This window comes from Bubalus bubalis, chromosome 20 (assembly GCF_019923935.1).
Source record: "Bubalus bubalis isolate 160015118507 breed Murrah chromosome 20, NDDB_SH_1, whole genome shotgun sequence".
In the NCBI taxonomy this organism is placed as follows: Eukaryota; Metazoa; Chordata; class Mammalia; order Artiodactyla; family Bovidae; genus Bubalus; species Bubalus bubalis.
Window position 1 is genome coordinate 50,568,780 of NC_059176.1, and position 13,938 is coordinate 50,582,717.

At 46.3% G+C, this 13,938-nt stretch overlaps 1 pseudogene; it reads right to left on the reverse strand.

Annotated features, from left to right (window-relative positions):
• Window positions 1–12,454: 12,454 nt before the first annotated feature.
• On the reverse strand, window positions 12,455–13,479 carry LOC102405319 (annotated as a pseudogene).
• Window positions 13,480–13,938: the final 459 nt, after the last annotated feature.

The following is a 13,938-nucleotide window of genomic DNA, read 5'->3' on the forward strand; positions in this document are numbered from 1 at the left end:
TTGGGTGGGGAAGATGCGCTTCTTGGGGTTCCCTTGTGGCTCAGCTGGCACAGAATCAGCCTGCAATTCGGGAGACCTGAGTTCGATTCCTGGGTTGAAGCTGCCATCCCACTGTGAGTCTGGGAAGATCTAGGACTAGTCCTACCTGAGTGAAGATTTTAGGCCTGTGAGACTGGTTCAGCTGTGTTATGCTTAGTCGTGTCTGACTCTTTTTGGCCCTCCAGACTCCTCTGTCCATGGAATTTCCCAGGCAAGAATACCAGAGTGGGTTGCCATTTCCTTCTCCAGGGGATCTTCCCAAACCAAGGATCAAACCTGCGTCTCCTGCTTTGGCAGGCGGATTCTTTACCACTTAGTCACCTGGGAAGCCCCACCCCCACCCCCAGCCCCCAGTTAGCAGCTTCCAAGCTGGGAAGAAGGGATTGGAAATAAACAAGGATGCTGTGTCTGATTATGACATGGAGCCTTTCAGGGTATCCAGGGAGGGGATGGGGATGGACATATGATGGGGCCCTTTTTAAGGGCAGGAGCTGAAAGAGGAGGCACCGAATGGACCCCTGGGAGGGACAACCCTGAGGATGCACCCAGGACTGGGGTGGGGTTGGGAGTGGCAGAGTGGAGATGACTGGGGTGATCCCAGGGTCCCAGTGGCCCTGAGGCAGCCCAGTAGGTGTCTTCTGACCCAGAAGGGATGCAGGCATGGAGCCAACATTCCCCATGGAAGAGGGGCTTGGACTGGAATGGAGACAGGAGAACAGGGGCCTAAAGGGGTTTCAGGGCTGTGACAGGGACACATGGCCAGAGTGAGAGGGACTCTGGAGACCACGGAATTGCCCAGGTCACCTGCCCAAGACAGTCCCACCAGCCAGGGCTGCAGTCCTGCTCACACAGGGGCTCCTCCAGGGTCCAGTGTGTGGGGAGTGAGGCCCCTCCCAGCCCGCCCCCTCCTCAAGGACAACTGCCCTGTCTCCAAGGGACTATTTGCTGAGAGAGCTGAAGGGCCAGCACCCTGAGCCCCAGCCAGCTTCCTGCCATCAGGGGCCCTGTCACCTCGGCTGATAATAAACCCTGGGACAAGCTGAGGCTGGAAAGAGAAGCACAGAGCAAACCCCGAGAACCTCCCTGGACTCACAAAGCTCCTTCAGCCCCAATTGCCAGTGGAGCCCTGGAGCCTGTTGGCCTCCCAGTGGGCACTGCCGGGGTCAGGGAGGGGCCCTGGGATGAGGGAAGCTGGAGGGTCATACTGTCCCTTAATTTTTCCCAACTTGCTACCAAAATGACCCTATGATTCATACTTAAGAGTGAATGACAACTTTGTGTCCATTTAATGTCACAGTCATGAAATTAAAAGACGCTTGCTCCTTGGAAGGAAAGCTATGACAAACCTAGACGGTGTATTAAAAAGCAGAGACGTTACTTTGCTGACAAAGGTCTGTATATCAAAGCTATGGCTTTTCCAGAAGTCATGTACAGATGTAAGAGTTGGACCATAAAGAAAGCTGAGCACCGAAGAACTGATGCTTTTGAACTGCGGTGCTGCAGAAAACTCTTGAGAGTCCCCTGGACAGCAAGGAGATCAACACAGTCAATCCTAAAGGAAATCAACTTGAATATTCATTGGAAGGACTGATATTGAAGCTGAAGCTCCAGTACTTCGGCCATCCGATGCGTAGAGCCAACTCACTGGAAAAGACTGTGATGCTGGGAAGTATTAAGGGCAGTAGAAAGGGATGACAGAGGATGAAATGGTTGGATGGCATCACTGACTCAATGGATATGAGTTTGAGCAAATTCTGGGAAATTGTGACGGACAGGGAAGCCTGGCATGCTGCAGTTCATGGGGTCACAAAGAGTTAGACATGACTTAGTGACTGAACAACAACAGCATGTTTGGTTGCTGTACAGCACTTTAATTTCACTTGAAAATGTAGATTTCTACCTCCTTTAGAAGACTCAAAAGATCTGGTGTCACTAGGCTGCGTTCCCTTGGTGATAGATAATACGGCTGGGTGGCTGGAGCTGAGCAGCTGTTACATGCTCTATAGTGTTTCCATTCTCATCTCTGTTTAGTTTTCTATATTTTTCTTATTCTCAAGTGTCATTGACATAAAGCAGGTCTATAATTACCTCACATGTTCCAGTTTCCCTTCTTGGACTTGGCCAGGCTTCCTGCCTACTCACAGGAGTGTCCACTCCTCCATCCAGGGAGCATCCATGTCCTCAACCTCATATACAGCCTTCAGCGCATTTCACATGCTCTGAAATCATATATAGATATGTGTGTACATACACGTACACATGTTTGTACAGGGTACCTGTAGATTTTTTTCCTACTTTATAAACATGAGCTTATGTCATGCACAGGGCATCTTGCTTTTCCACCGCTCCTGACAGATTCAGTTGGTTATCTCCAAGGACCTTAGTCCTCTCCATCCACATTACTTATTTTCTTCCCTCGTGCCTCCTGTGGGTGTTTCCACTGACCACCCTTCTCTACATCAATGGATCCTCCCCTGTGAGTCTCAGACACTAGGGAACCCAGGATATGACAACGGGTCCTGGGATCCTTGTGACCACCGTACTCCAGAGCAAGAGTGGGGCAAGCTTTTCTGGAAACTTTAAAAAATATGACAAGGATTACATTTTTAATTTCTGTTATCTGGAATATAGAAAGAAATTTTGCAACTTAATAATAAATAGGCAAACAACCCCCCCAAAATGGGCCAAACTTCCTAAGAAGTTTTAGTATATCTTACTGATTTAAATGAGAGAATTTTTTTTTATATTTCTTTATGTATTATAGAATTCTAACAACAAAGTTTTCGTTTGGTATTTTATCCTCTATACAAATTTAAGTCTTGCCTCTGGGGTCTGGGTCTACGAGAATGGTTACTGTTTTACAAAAATGAAAATTAATATAAGAGATAAATGATTTAGATGCACTAAATTCTCCTAATCACCATTTGTGCTCTTTTGGAAAAGTGTATAAATTGTGTCAGCTGATAGTTGCACTGTGTTGGAAAAATGAGAATTCATATAAAAAATAAGTCATGTAGTTCAAATGGCATAGCTTGATTGCAAAAATAGGCTGAAATATTTTATAAAGACTGATATCCAAATGGTAGGTAAACACATTAAAAAAATACTCAAACTTATTAATAGTGAGGAAAATGCAAGGTATAACCTCAATGAGATATCACTACACACCTTAACCAATGCAATGATAATTTTTTAAGAAACAGTGAGCAGTAAGGCAGAAAACACAAATCAATGCCAACTGAAGAGGATCTAAATTGTCACAAGGAGAAGTTTGGGTTTTATCTTTTAAAAGAAGTTTGAGGTTTTTGAGAAGGGTAATGATATGATTTTAAATGAAGTTTCAGTGGGCCTCCCTGGTGGTGCAGTGGTTAAGACTGTGCACTTCCAACACACAGGGCACAGATTCAATCCCTGGTCGAGCAACAAGATCCCACAGGTTGCATGGTCCTGACAATTAAAAGTAAATAATAATAAATAAATAAAACTGGCATACTGTAACTGTTTAAAATGAATAAAAATAAAGCTTCAGGAAGATTAATCTACCACATTCATAGAATGGCTAATTTAATAAAATGATGTAACATGAAAAAATCTAATAAAAACATAGTATTTCTCTTAATAGAAGGTAAGTATTAAAGTCATTAAAAATCTGATGATGTAAGACAAATAAGCAAATCTGATTGTCCATTTGACATGTTTAAAAAGTTGAGACTAAACTTATCTTGCAGAATCTCCAGGAGTTTGTTCTATTGTTTGAATATTTTTACAGGACCTTCCCCTTAATACATTCTGCTACTGCTGCTGCTGCTAAGTCACTTCAGTCGTGTCTGACTCTGTGCGACCCCATAGACGGCAGCCCACCAGGCTCCCCCGTCCCTGGGATTCTCCAGGCAAGAACACTGGAGTGGGTTGCCATTTCCTTCTCCAATGCATGAGAGTGAAAAGTGAAAGTGAAGTCGCTCAGTCATGTCCGACTCTTCGAGACCCCATGGACTGCAGCCTACCAGGCTCCTCCGTGCATGGGATTTTCTAGGCAAGAGTACTGGAGTGGGGCGCCATAATACATTCTAACTTTGTATAAAACAATAGTTGTAGACAATTAGCTAGAATATTATCACATAATAAAAGACAATAATGTCTTAGTCTTTCTATAATTCACTCATTTTAACTCTTCACTATCTGACTATTCCAGATGTTCAAGCTGAATTTAGAAAAGGCAGAGGAACCAGAGATCAAATTGCCAACATCTGCTGGATAATACAAAAAGCAAGAGAATTCCAGAAGAACATCTACTTCTGCTTCATTGACTAACGCTAAAGCCTTTGACTGTGTGGATCACAACAAACTGTGGAAAATTCTTAAAGAGATGGGAATACCAGACCACCTGACCTGCCTCCTGAAAAATCTGTATGCAGGTCAAAAAGCAACAGTTAGAACCAGACATGGAACAACAGACTGGTTCCAAACTGGGAAAAGGAGTACATCAAGGCTGTATATTGTCACCTTGCTTATTTAACTTTTATGCAGAATACATCATGTGAAATGCCAGGCTGGATGAAGCACAAGCTGGAATCAAGATTGCCGGGAGAAATATCAATAACCTCAGATATGCAGATGACACCACCTTTATGGCAGAAAGTGAAGAGCTAAAGAGCCTCTTGATGAAAGTGAAAGAGGAGAGTGAAAAAGCTGGCTTAAAACTCAACATTCAAAAAGTTAAGATCATGACATCTGGTCCCATCACTTCATGGCAAATAGATGGGGAAACAATGGAAACAGTGGCTGACTTTATTTTGGGGGGCTCCAAAATCACTGCAGATAGTGACTGCAGCCATAAAATTAAAAGATGCTTGTTTCTTGGAAGGAAAGCTATGACCAACCTAGACAGCATATTAAAAAGCAGAGTCATTACTTTGCCAACAAAGGTCCATCTAGTCAAAGCTACGGTTTTTCCAGTAGTCGTATATGGATGTGAGAGTTGGACCACAAAACTGAGTGCCAAAGAATTGATGCTTTTTGTTTTTTGTTTTGTTTTTTTTTTTTTTTTTATAGAATTGATGCTTTTGAACTGTAGTGTTGGAGAAGACTCCTAGGAGTCCCTTGGACTGCAAGGAGATCAAACCAGTCGATCCTAAAAGGAAATCACTCCTGAATATTTGTTGGAAGGACTGATGCTGAGGCTTAAGTTTCAATACTTTGGCTACCTGATGAGGAGAACTGACTCCTTGGCAAAGACTCTGATGCTGGGAAAGGTTGAAGGCAGGAGGAGAAGGGGACAACAGAAGATGAGATGGTTGGATGGCATCACTGACTCGATAGACATGAGTTTGAGTGAACTCCGGGAGTTGGTGATGGACAGGGAGGCCTCGTATGCTGCAATCCATGGGGTGGCAGAGTCAGACGCTACTGAATGACTGAACTGAATTGAAGCTGGCTACTTAGTTTTGCAAAGTTAATTTTTTGTGTTTGGCAAGACATTCTCAATGAAGGAAGCAGTGCATTGATTCACTGGCTCAGCCTCCTTCATCTGGGTCGTGTCTGTCTTACCACTGCAGCTGGACCATCAGCACAAACTCCAACACTAAACTTAAACTCCAGGCCCCATTGTCTGGTACTGGTCATACCCCTGGATCTTTGGACAATATCAAATTACTATAAAAGTTTATAAATGTTCACTCACTGTGTGTACTTATCTCATTGTGGACCAGGAACAGTTTGCAACTGGTACTACTCCACAAACTGCATTTTGAGGAGCACTGTGCAGAGCTCTCTCTGGGAAATGATGGATGAGCCCCAGACTGGGGTATAATGTAGAGAGATGAACTAAAGTTCTAAAGAGATCCCTCCACTAAGGGATTCTCTGATGCTGTGCTTTGGGAAGGCGACAAGCTGGGGAAATTAAATGCTCAGAGAGGGTACCAGATCTTTCTGAACCTGCTTCTCCTGATGCTAAGAAAGATCACTGCCCCAGACAGCCAATCCGGAGAGATCTCAAGTCCATGCTCCCTCACTTACTCAGTTTGGTTTAGGAACATTGGCAGAGCCTACTTCTTTGGAGTTATGCGGGAACCACCCAGAGACTCTTTAATATTTTTTGCGCATAAATCCCTTTGACTATATGATTGTCCCAGGAATATGCATTCACATACATTGGAAATGTTGCATTCAGTTACAGGGCTCTTGTAGATCTCCTAGAACCCATTCCAGGACATTAGTGGGCCCATGGGCCTCAGGGTAGGAAGCAGCCTTGGAGAAGTAAGTCAGGTGATTCCTGCACTACCTTTCCTTCAGGTGTGGGTGAGCAGAATCCTGGGCTCATACTTAGGGCTCCCCCTTGTGGTTCCTCCCTACAAATACCAGAGGTCCCCAGACAGACAAGAGAGTCCCTCTGGAGGCAGACCAAGGAGTCCGAGTCCTGACAATGATGCCCACACTCACCTTCATGGTCCCCTTTTCCTGCTATGATTCAGGAGTTTGGGGACCCCCATCACAGGACCCTCAGAAGGTAACTATTTAAACCTTTGGGGAAGGTGGAGTGCTGCTGGATTCTCTAACATTTGGATCAAACTCTTAAGAGTTGATTGTGGTCTGGAATATGCATCCTCAGGGAATGAGGGGCTCCTGAATGAGGGCTTTGTTGGGGGAGGGGTAATTCTCACAGGAGAACCCAGGGACAGAAGGAGTGAGCAAGGTTTATGGGAGAGAGGAAGTGAGAGAGAGTAGACTCTGGCAAGGAAAGGCCATTCCACCCTTGGGTACCATATTAAGCATTTGGGACTCAGTGGGAAGCCATGCTGAGATGTAACCAGATGTTCACATACAGAGAAGCTTCTGGATTTCCCTCCAGAGAGCAAAATGGCAGATACACAATAGGGTGGGGGCAGGGTTCAAAAAGTGAGAGGGACCCTGAGCTCAAACTAGCAGGCCTTCCAAAACACCGGGCAGCTGCAGGCACATGCTGGGGGCTGGGAGCTCACCCAGGTAGAGGGGCCCAGGGAGGCGGGCTGGACACTAGAACTGCGGCCACATGTGGGCCCTTGCAGCTCAGTAGATGTTTACGAGACACCTGCTCTGGGTCAGGCTGGACCAGAGGCTGAGGACCCAAGTGAGCAAGGCCCAGCCCATCTTTATGAAACCCTCAGATGAAGGCAGGGAGACCCATGACCTGACCATCAGCACATCCAAGGGGCATGTCCACAGAGGGGAGGGCAGGTGTCCTGAGCAGGGATGGAGGACGAGGGGCAGGCAGGACACCAGTTCCGAGTGGAGGGTGAAGGCTGTGTCTTAGTGGAGGAGGCGGGAGAGGGGGCCCAGGAAGGAGAGAGCCCGAGCTCCACCCTGAGGAGTGGGGGTTGGCTTGTCTGGGGAGCAGGGATGTGCAGGAAGCGGGGGATGGGGCTGAGTTTGGGCCCCTCTGTAGGGCTTGTGGCACCAGGGACCGAGGACAGAGTGTTATCGCCTGGATTCACTGAAGAGCCCTGTTCTCAACGTGCTGAGCGAGGAGACTTATGGAAGTCAGCACGTAGTTGCTTTTGTAGATAAAAAATTAATCAATAATCAATCTAAGAAAGAAACTGAAAATTTAGTCGAGCCATCCTGATGATTGTAACTGGGGAGACAGTCTCTCGGGAAGCTCTGAGAACTGTTCTGAGGAAGTAAGACTGGAGGCCTTAATGTGTATGTGACTTGGGGGGAGGGGGACATGTGATCAGCACACAGCTTGGCAAGAAGGTAACTTCACACAGGAGGAAGAGATATCTTAGTTAATGGTTTTAGTGCTTTTCTGAGTATGGGAAGAAGTGAGAAACTGGGTTCATAAAAACTTCGCCAGAAAATGTTGACCAGAAGGCTGGTTCTGCAAGTTTTCTCAGAGCACAAAATGCCTCATCCTGACCTTCTCACTGAACCCCTTTCATGGTGGATCATAGGTGACTGCAGGGACTAATGATTTCACGCCTGTAGAACTGAGTTTGGGCAACATTCTCTATTACACAGTCCCCTTCGTTTCTCTCTTATTATCCATTTCCAGAGGCATTTTTTGACTGACTGGTCCCAGGGTGCTGGGAATGCTCATTCCCTGCTCAGAGACAAGTCTGCTGATAGACCACGCAGTGTGCTGTTCCTCATCCAGTCCTGTAAGCAGCAGCCAAAAGCCTCTGCACCAGCTGTCCTACAAGTGTGTCAGCTCCAGGAAATGGTTTCCTTTTTTTGCCCCTTTCCATGTCTAGGGTCACAAGATTACAGTCATGGATATTATAGAGCTGAATATTATATGAATAATTTCAAGTAGCCTAGTCATCATTAAATTTCATCACAGACACAATCACAGAACTATTAATGCAAGAAACAAGAATCTTATAAAAATAGGCAGAATACAAGTAACAAAGGTAGTAACATTAATATGATTCTAAGTATTGTACTATATGTGTGTTAAGCCGCTTCAGTCATGTCCGACTCTGTGCGATCCTATGGACTGTAGCCCTCCAGGCTCCTCTGTCCATGGGATTCTCCAAGCAAGAATACTGGAGTGTGTTGTCATGCCCCCTCCAGCGGATCTTTCTGACCCAGGGATTGAACCCACATCTCATATCTCCTGCATTGGCAGATGGGTTCTTTACCACTAGAGCCACCTGGGAAGCTGGTCATAAGTATCAGGTTGGTACAAATATAACTGCGGTTTTTGCATTATTGAAATTTGCTGTTTGGTATTGGAATACATTCTAAATAAATGTGCTTATGCTATGCTACTGCTGCTGCTGCATTGCTTCAGTCGTGTCCAACTCTATGCGACCCCATAGACGGCAGCCCACCAGGCTCCGCCATCCCTGGGATTCTCCAGGCAAGAACACTGGAGTGGGTTGCCATTTCCTTCTCCAATGCATGAAAGTGAAAAGTGAAAGTGAAGTCACTCAGTCGTATCCATCTCTTAGTGACCCCATGGACTGCAGCCCACCAGGCTCCTCCATCCAAGGGATTTTCCAGGCAAGAGTGCTGGAGTGGGGTGCCATTGCCTTCTCAGTGGTTATGCTATATATCATTTTAATTACACATATCTCATTTTATGTTTTTTTATTTTATATTTATTTTAGAATATGGAAATGCTGTTAGACAAAAAGCAAATTCAAGTGATTTTCTTATCTGAGTTCAAAATGGGTCTTAAAGCAGTGAAGACAACTCACAACATCAGCAACACATTTGCCCCAGGAATCGCTGACATACAGTGCAGTCATGGTTCAAGAAGTTTTGCAAAGGAGACAAGAGCCTTGAAGACGAGGAGCGTAGCGGCCAGCCATCAGAAGTTGACAATGACAACTGAGAGCAATAATTAAAGCTGATCCTCTTACAAATGTACAAGAAGTTGCTGAAGAACTTGATATCAACCCTTCTAATGTCACATGCCATTTGAAGATATTGGAAAGGTGAAAAAGCTTTATACCTGGATGCCTCATGAACTGACCAAAAATCAAAAAAATCATCTATTTGAAGAATCTTCTTCTCTTTTTCCATGCAACACAGCGCTGTTTCTCAATCAGAGTGTGGCATGCAACAAGTGGATTGTAGGGGAAGTGGAACGGATGTTCAAGAGGGAGGGGTCATAAGTACACCTGTGGTAGATTCATTATTGTTGTATGCCAGGAAGCAACACAATATTGTAAAGCAATTATCTTTCAATTAAAAATAAACATTTTTTCTTAAAGTGGAGTGTATATGACAACCAGCAATGACCAACCAGCTCAATGGCTGGACTGAGAAGAAGCTCAAAGCACTTCATAAAGCCAAACTTGCACCAAAAAAGGTCATGGTCACTGTTTGGTGATCTGCTGCCCATCTGATCCACTACAGGTTTCTGAATCCCGGCAAACCCAATAAATCTAAGAAGTATGATCAGCAAATCAGTGAGATGCACCCAAAACTGCAATGCCTGCAGCTGGCATTGGTTAACAAAGGGGACCCAATTCTTAACAACAACACCCGACTACATGTCACACAAGCAACACTTCAAAAGTTGAACAAATTGTGAACAAGTTTTGCCTCATTCGCCATGTTCACCTGACCTCTCACCAACTGACTAACACTTCTTCAAGCATCTTTGTACAGAGAACACACTTCCATAACCAGCAGGAGGCAGAAAATGCTTTCCAAGAGTTTGTTGTATCCTGAAGCACGGATTTTTATGCTATAGGAATAAACAAACTTATTTCTCATTGGCAAAAATGCATTGATTGTAATGGTTACTATTTTGATTAATAAAGCTGTGTTTGAGCCTAGTTATAATGATTTAAAATCCATGGTTTGAAACTGTGATTGTGTTTGCACCGACCTAATATGTAGGCAGCATTATCTTCTAAGGAGTTATTTTTAAAAATTAACCTTTATGGTGGAGCAGGTATTTCTGCCCTTGGGAGGGCTGGTTTGCACATAATGCAGATGCACAATGCACTAGACGGGAGGGAAATGGTCAAAACCGGGAGAGAAAATTTTTGTTTAAATTTTTACTATCTTGTCTTAAATTATGAATTTTATTTCATTCCTTCTTATGATTTTCCCCAATCCAACAGAGGCCGCTGGTGCTGATCACTTGATTCATTCCAGTACAAGAGTGAGTGGCTGCAGTGGGGTCCTTCCCCTGCCCCTCCCCCACAGCTCTGTTTTCCTGGCCCCTCTAGCCCTGGTGAGGCTTTGTGACTGAGAACAGGAGACTTAAGGTACCTTCCAAACCAGCAGTTACTGTAAAAGGCTGCTCAATGCAGGGGAACAATGAGCACACACACATATACACGCATGCACTGAGCATGCACCCAAGTACGCACCCTTCTAGAGAGGCATCCAGGTGCTGTCATGGCCCCTTTAAGAGCTAAGGGACAGAATGTTGGCACTGGGGTAGGGCCCAACACCTTTTGTCACAACCCCCAGGCTCTGGTCCAAGTTGGGGTGGGGAGTCAGTGGGAGAGGCTTCCAGAAACCTAGGTTTGGTGAGGGTGGAAATTGACTAGGACTCTTCTGAGCTCTAGGCAAATCTGGAGCAATTAAAGTATGTGGATTTGATTAGGGTAGTTTTAAAATTTTCTTTTATTTCCTGCTTATATTGAAATTGAAAAGAACATTATAAATGTGGGAAAAGGGACCCGGCTTATTTTTATGTTTGATAGCAGGGGTGGATGGGAACCCAAACTTCCGGGAAATTTTTAAGATTATATACATTGAACTATCATATTATGCCTGAGTTTCAGAGAAGCAGGAAGCAGCAGAAAGCAACTGACACAGAGAAATGCATGTGGGTGTCACCTCACACTCAAGCAGTACAACTCCGTTGACAATGGAAGCAGCAGCCTCCACCTTGTATAAACCCTCTGCCCAAGAAAACTTGAAGAGAAACTGTTTCTTTAATAGGGTCACCCAGTAATTTTTGGCCTCCTGATCAGAAAAAAATCAAAAGGAAAAACTCCAGGCTAACATCAACTTTAAGGCTGGCAGGGCCATGCTCTTCTCCCTGCCAAGGCAGGACCTGCAGTTTTGATCACTGAGGCAGGAGGACGACATCACTGCCCCTCACCAACACTGCAAACAGGTGTCTTCAAGTCCCTGGAGATCTTCATCAGCTCCTTTTTCAATTCCCCAGAGACTGGTTGGAGGTGGAAGTCATCCCAGATTCCTTTAAAATGCCCTCAAGGCAGCCAGTGGTCAGTACGCTTGGAAAAATTCTGGAGCCAATCTCAGGTGGGGCAGAGCATCAACTGGGGCCCAGGAATCCAGGGTCTCTGCTTCAAGACTCCTGTTCAGTAAATTACTGAAGGCAAGAGGGTATTTGTTTGTTTGTTTGTTTGTTTTTAGTTGAAGGGGAAGGGCACTATACACCACCCTCTACTGGGAGAAAGGGGACACAATTCCTCATTACCCACTCCACTCCCAAACCTACACACACACACCCCAACTAAGACACCCCCAGGGGGACAGACATGCTTTGGCAACGAGGCCCCTCCAGAGGCCCAGGGTGTGAACAGCGGTACAGAGGGCTGTGTGCTGTGGAGTTAGCACCTTAGGAGGCAGGAGGGGGCGGTGGGCAGAGAAGGAAGAAGTCTCAGGTCCTGATGGATCAGAAGAAGGAAAATGGGGAGAGATGGTCAGGACACAGGAGAAGAAAAAACAATGACACCCAGAAAAGAGTTTAAAAAACACAAAATGTAGAATAGATGAGAGCAGCGAGAAAAAGAGGCGAAACAGTGTGGCCACCACACAAACCAGGAAGGAGACAGAGCAGCAGGAGAGAAGGAAACAGAAAAGAGAGTGAGATGAATGGGGAAGGATGTGAGGAGAGAGAGAGTGAGCCAGGAAGAGGGCATCAGGGGACATCAGAGCTCGGTGAGGATACCTTTGTGAGCAGAGGATCAGGAGTCCTTGGGCTGGTCCTCAGTCCCTACAGAACCTGGCGGGCCCAGTATCCCAGGTCGGCCACATAAACCAGCAGGTTGGCGGCTGTCAGGACGGCCACAGCCAGGCGCTGGTCCCAGGCGCACACGTTGTAGGTGAGCTCGTTCCTGCAGTCCCCATTGCTGGACCTCTGGGGCTGCCCACCGAGCTCCTTGCTGAACTGGTAGAGTGGCCAGAGGACCAGGGCACTGACATAGAGGAGGACGGAGAGCATCGTGATCACAGCCTCGACAGGCAGCCTGTGTTCCCATTCATCCAGATTCAACAGGGTGGTCACTGTTGCCAGGATGAAGCAGATGGAGTACACGGCCACGCACCACTCCAGGGCCAGCTGGTGCAGGTACAGGGAGGAGTTGCTAAGGAAGGCGAAGATGACACCCGCCATGAAGGTCTCTAGCACCTTCAGCAGGCCTGGCACAGTGAGCACATAGCAGGTGGTATTCGTGATCTTGTAGCCATTTCACGTGCAGGCCACTTCCACGGCATACAGCACAGATGCGATGCAAGAGAATGCAGTGGCGGAATGGCCCGGTCTGGGTGAGGACCATAAGGCAAGAACTGGATGTAAGCAACAGAGTAGATGATGGAAACTGAGAGGCAGACGAGGGCCGAGTAGCAAGTAGGCATAGGTGACGGGGAAATTGTTCCAAAAGAAAGGAAAGCGGGACTGGACCTTACATAACTTAGCGATGGAGGTGACGAGGGTCACAGTGAAACAAGGCCCCAGATGCACAGGACCAGTTACCTATGGCCCCCTTTCCAATGCCCATGTCAGTCACCAGGGAGAAAGCTCCACAGGTGGAAAAGAGCTATGGCAGGCGAAGGCAGCAGCCACGACACACAAGGCCCATCTTCTGGGGATGTCGACCAGGTGGGCATGGTGCTGTGATGGTCAGGCAGGTCACAGTCACCAGTACGGCAGTGGTCTTCACCAAGGACCTACCAGAGAAAGAGCCAGCTCTGAAGGCTGAATAAGTCAGATGCCTGGAAAAGGCTGCGGAGCCTGGAGTGACTAAGGCTCAGGATCTGTGGAGTTGGAACCAATGGCTCAGACACTTGGGTAACAGCACAGCCGCTCCAGAGTGATTCTCCCCACCCATCACCCTTAACCTTATTAAGAGACTTGTTTTATCCCAAACCTTACAGCCATGTTTGGTCTGGCCTCAAACTATGAACACTTTTTTATTTCTTTGTGCTGTGTGCTATTATTTATAGACAAATAGGGTAGGATGGTGGAGAAGGCAATGGCACCCTACTCCAGTACTCTTGCCTGGAAAATCCCATGGACGGACGAGCCTGGTAGGCTCCAGTCCATGGGGTCACTAAGAGTCAGGCACGACTGAGCGACTTCACTTTCACTTTTCACTTTCATGAACTGGAGAAGGAAATGGCAACCCACTCCAGTGTTCTTGCCTGGAGAATCCCAGGGACAGGGGAGCCTGGTGGGCTGCCGTCTATGGGGTCACACAG